The sequence below is a fragment of the Mangifera indica genome, chromosome 15 (assembly GCF_011075055.1).
Source record: "Mangifera indica cultivar Alphonso chromosome 15, CATAS_Mindica_2.1, whole genome shotgun sequence".
NCBI lineage: Eukaryota > Viridiplantae > Streptophyta > Magnoliopsida > Sapindales > Anacardiaceae > Mangifera > Mangifera indica.
This window is the reverse complement of record NC_058151.1, coordinates 6,001,183-6,007,182: the sequence shown is the minus strand read 5'-3', so window position 1 is coordinate 6,007,182 and position 6,000 is coordinate 6,001,183.

The following is a 6,000-nucleotide window of genomic DNA, read 5'->3' as shown; positions in this document are numbered from 1 at the left end:
AAAATACGCCCTATATGAGTCCAACTACGCCACCTCAACATCCGGGGGGACGAATAGAGGTCGATAAGGTCAATCCAATTGTGTAACGTCTCTAGAGTCTCGTATATCCAAAACTGTAATATAATCATTTACGATGTAAATAAATCAATTTATATTTTTGTCAATTAATATATATAAATGATAATATAAAACACACCTGAAATGCGAACGAAAATTCGTAAAGGTCGTATTTACAGATTTTCGACATCCGTCCAGAACAGACTCTCTCACTCGCCTATGACATAGAATCGTATGTCATCTGCCACACAACAACGCCCCACGGATAGGAATTAAACCCGTCCAAATGATCAACTAACTGGAAGTAATCCGTGGACACCTTCTTTTGTCGATCATTCCCCAACAAAACAATGTGAGGAATATACAACAAGACCATCTTGACAGCGTCAATATCGTCATCCCCTCATGGCCTCGACAAGAAAATACACTCTAAGTCGTGATACTGCACCGTAAAAAATCCTCGAAAGTAAGTATCTCTGATCCTATGTCCGGAAGAGCGAGACATATATGAAGAGACATCAATCTGTCGACTAAACGATAGACCTGTCACTAGTGCAAACTCGAACGGACTAAATCTCACATCAACCCCACTAACCCTGAACCAAAACTCGTCTCTGGCAGAGGGTCGATGTAGCTATCGGAGTAGAACGCATGAACCAACATCCCGGAGAATTTGGTTTCGGGTAAACGAAGGAGATACCCAAAACATGTCCTCCCAAATAGTCGTAACTGATCTGGGGTCAATGTAGCAGTAATCCGAGATAATGCGGCACGCTGTACACAACATATCGTCTCTACCTGGAAGTGTCTGGTCTCGTCGGGGATTCGCAGCTCGCTGTCAACCCGTCTTCTTTTGCGAGAAATATCCTGAGATAATGTAAAAAATTCGTTAGACATGAGTAAAAACAAATATGTAAACAAATATGTACGTGGAAAAAACATAAAAAGATGAAAAATACCAAATAATAAAAAAGGAAATGACAAAACTTAAAAAACAAAATTTAACTGCCTGATAACGGAATTAAAATTTGAATTCTAAAAGTTGAAAAACCCTAGAATGGGAACAATCAAAAAAATCCTTCGAAAATCTGAAAAATATGAGTCGATATATCTAAAAACGGTGAAATTCGAAAAAACAGAATTGAAATTCGAATTCTAAAAATTGAAAAACCATAGAATGGAAACAATCAAAAAATCCTTCGTAAATCTGAAAAATATGAATCGATATATCGTAAAACGGTGAAATTCAAAAAAACAGAATTGAAATTCAAATTCTAAAAGTTGAAAAACTCTAGAATGGTAACAATCGAAAAATCCTTCAGAAATATGAAAAATACGAGTCCATATCTCGTAAAACGGTAATAGAACTGAAATTCAAATTCTAAAAGTTGAATTACCCTAGAATAGCAATAATCAAAAAATCCTTCAGAAATCTAAAAAATACGAGTCGATATATTGTAAAACGGTGAAATTCGAAAAAACGGAATTGAAATTCGAATTCTAAAAGTTGAAAAACTCTAGAATGGCAACAATCGAAAAATCTTTCAGAAATCTAGAAAATACGAGTCCATATCTCGTAAAACGGTTAAATTCGAAAAAATAGAACTGAAATTCGAATTCTAAAAGTTGAAAAACTCTAGAATGGTAACAATCGAAAAATCCTTCAAAAATCTGGAAAATACGAGTCCATATCTCGTAAAACGGTTAAATTCGAAAAAATGGAACTGAAATTCGAATTCTAAAAGTTGAAAAACCCAAGAATGACAACAATCGAAAAATCCTTCAGAAATCGGGGAAATAGGAGTCCATATCTCGTAAAACGGTGAAATTCAAAAAAATGGAACTGAAATTCGAATTCTAAAAGTTGAAAAACCCTAGAATGGCAGCAATCGAAAAATCTTTCGAAAATTTGGAAAATACGAGTCCATATCTCGTAAAACGGTGAAATTCTAAAAAATGGAACTAACAGTCAAATTCTAAAAGTTGAAATACCCTAGAATGGCAACAATCAAAAAATCATTCGTAAATCTGAAAAATACGAATCAATATATCGTAAAACGGTTAAATTCGAAAAAACGGAATTGAAATTCAAATTCTAAAAGTTGAAAAACTCTAGAATGGCAACAATCGAAAAATCCTTCAAAAATCTGGAAAATACTAGTCCATATCTCGTAAAACGGTGAAACTAGAAAAAATGAAACTGAAATTCGAATTCTAAAAGTTGAAAAACCCTAGAATGACAACAATCGAAAAATCTTTCAGAAATCGGGGAAATACGAGTCCATATCTCGTAAAACGGTGAAATTTGAAAAAATGGAACTGAAATTCGAATTCTAAAAGTTGAAAAACCCTAGAATGGCAACAATCGAAAAATCTTTCAGAAATCTGGGAAATACGAGTCCATATTTCGTAAAACAGTGAAATTCTAAAAAATGGAACTAAAATTCAAATTCTAAAAATTGAGATACCCTAGAATGGCAACAATCGAAAAATCATTCGTAAATCTGAAAAATACGAATCAATATATCGTAAAACGGTTAGATTCGAAAAAACAGAATTGAAATTCAAATTCTAAAAGTTGAAACACTCTAGAATGACAACAATAAAAAAATCCTTCAGAAATCTGAAAAATACGAGTCCATATCTCGTAAAATAGTTAAATTCGAAAAAATAAAACTGAAATTTGAATTCTAAAAGTTGAAATACCCTAGAATGACAATAATTGAAAAATCTTTCAGAAATCTGAAAAATACGAGTCGATATATCGTAAAACGGTGAAATTCAAAAAACCGGAATTGAAATTCGAATTCTAAAAGTTGGAAAACTCTAGAATGGCAAAAATCAAAAAATCCTTCAGAAAGCTGGAAAATACGAGTCCATATCTCGTAAAACGGTTCAATTCAAAAAAATGGAACTGAAATTCGAATTCTAAAAGTTGAAAAACTCTAGAATGGCAACAATCGAAAAATCCTTCAGAAATCTGGAAAATACGAGTCCATATCTCGTAAAACAGTGAAATTAGAAAAAATGGAATTGAAATTCGAATTCTAAAAGTTGAAAAACTCTAGAACGACAAAAATCGAAAAATCCTTCAGAATTCGAGGAAATACGAGTCCATATCTAGTAAAACGGTGAAATTCAAAAAAATGGAACTGAAATTCGAATTCTAAAAGTTGAAAAACCCTAGAATGGCAACAATCGAAAAATCTTTCAGAAATCTGGGAAATACGAGTCTATATCTCGTAAAACGGTGAAATTCTAAAAAATGGAACTAAAATTCAAATTCTAAAAGTTGAAATACCCTAGAATGGCAACAATCGAAAAATCATTTGTAAATCTGAAAAATACGAATCAATATATCGTAAAATGGTGAAATTCGAAAAAACGGAATTGAAATTCAAATTCTAAAAGTTGAAAAACTCTTGAATGGCAACAAACGAAAAATCCTTCAGAAATCTTGAAAATACAGGCCCATATCTCGTAAAACGGTTAAATTCGAAAAAATAGAACTGAAATTCGAACTCTAAAAGTTGAAATACCCTAGAATGGCAATAATTGAAAAATCCTTTAGAAATCTGAAAAATACGAGTCGATATATCATAAAACGGTGAAATTCGAAAAAACGGAATTGAAATTCGAATTCTAAAAGTTGAAAAACTCTAGAATGGCAACAATCGAAAAATCCTTCAGAAATCTGGAAAATACGAGTCCATATCTCGTAAAACGGTTAAATTCGAAAAAATGGAACTGCAATTAGAATTCTAAAAGTTGAAAAACTCTAGAATGGCAACAATCGAAAAATCCTTTAGAAATCTAGAAAATACGAGTCCATATCTCGTAAAACGGTGAAATTCAAATTCTAAAAGTTGAAAAACTCTAGAATGGCAACAATCAAAAAATCCTTCGAAAATCTGGAAAATACGAGTCCATATCTCGTAAAACGGTTAAATTCAAAAAAATAGAGCTGAAATTCGAATTCTAAAAGTTGAAATACCCTAGAATGGCAACAATCGAAAAATCCTTCGTAAATCTGAAAAATACGAATCAATATATCGTAAAACGGTTAAATTCGAAAAAACGGAATTGAAATTCAAATTCTAAAAGTTGAAAAACTCTAGAGTGGCAACAATCGAAAAATCCTTCAGAAATCTGGAAAATACGAGTCCATATCTCGTAAAACGGTTAAATTCGAAAAAATAGAACTGAAATTCGAATTCTAAAAGTTGAAATACCCTATAATGGCAATAATTGAAAAATCCTTCAGAAATCTGAAAAATACGAGTCGATATATCGTAAAACGGTGAAATTCAAAAAATCGAAATTGAAATTCGAATTCTAAAAGTTGAAAAACTCTAGAATGGCAACAATCGAAAAATCTTTCAGAAATCTGGAAAATACGAGTCCATATCTCGTAAAACGGTTAAATTCCAAAAAATGGAACTGAAATTCGAATTCTAAAAGTTGAAAAACTCTAGGATGACAACAATCAAAAAATCCCTCAGAAATCTAGAAAATACGAGTCCATATCTCGTAAAACGGTGAAATTAGAAAAAATGGAATTGAAATTCGAATTCTAAAAGTTGAAAAACTCTAGAATGGCAACAATCGAAAAATCCTTCAGAAATCTGGAAAATACGAGTCCATATCTCGTAAAACGGTTAAATTCGAAAAAATAGAACTGAAATTCGAATTCTAAAAGTTGAAATATCCTAGAATGACAATAATTGAAAAATCCTTCAGAAATCTGAAAAATACGAGTCGATATATCGTAAAACGGTAAAATTCGAAAAAACGGAATTGAAATTCGAATTCTAAAAGTTGAAAAACTCTAGAATGGCAACAATCGAAAAATCTTTCGAAAATCTGGAAAATACAAGTCCATATCTCGTAAAATGGTTAAATTCGAAAAAATGGAACTGAAATTCGAATTCTAAGAGTTGAAAAACCCTAGAATGACAACAATCGAAAAATCTTTCAGAAATCGGGGAAATACGAGTCCATATCTCGTAAAACGATTAAATTCGAAAAAATGGAACTGAAATTCGAATTCTAAAAGTTGAAATACCCTAGAATGGCAACAGTCGAAAAATTATTCGAAAATATGAAAAATAAGAGTCCATATCTCGTAAAACGGTGCAATGTGAAAAAACAGAATTGAAATTCGAATTCTAAAAGTTGAAAAACCTTAGAATGGAAACAATCAAAAAATCCTTCGTAAATCTGAAAAATACGAATCGATATATCGTAAAACGGTGAAATTAGAAAAAAACGGAATTGAAATTCGAATTCTAAAAGTTGAAAAACTCTAAAATGGCAACAATCGAAAAATCCTTCAGAAATCTGGAAAATACGAGTCCATATCTCGTAAAACGGTTAAATTCGAAAAAATAGAACTGAAATTCGAATTCTAAAAGTTGAAATACCCTAGAATGGCAATATTCGAGAAATCCTTCGGAAATTTGAAAAATACAAATCGATATATTGTAAAACGGTGAAATTCGAAAAAACGGAATTGAAATTCGATTTCTAAAAGTTGAAAAACTCTAGAATGGCAACAATCGAAAAATCCTTCAAAAATCTGGAAAATACGAGTCCATATTTCGTAAAACGGTTAAATTCGAAAAAATGGAACTGAAATTCGAATTCTAAAAGTTGAAATACCCTAGAATGACAACAATCGAAAAATCATTCAGAAATCTAAAAAATAAGAGTTTATATCTCATAAAACGATGAAATCCGAAAAAACGGAATTGAAATTCGAATTCTAAAAGTTGAAAAACCCTAGAATGGGAACAATCGAAAAATCCTTCGGAAATCTGAAAAATACGAGTCCATATCTCGTAAAACCGTGAAATTCGAAAAAACGGAATTGAAATTCGAATTCTAAAAGTTGAAAAACCCTAGAATAGAAAAAATGGATATAAAATTCGAAAACTACACAAT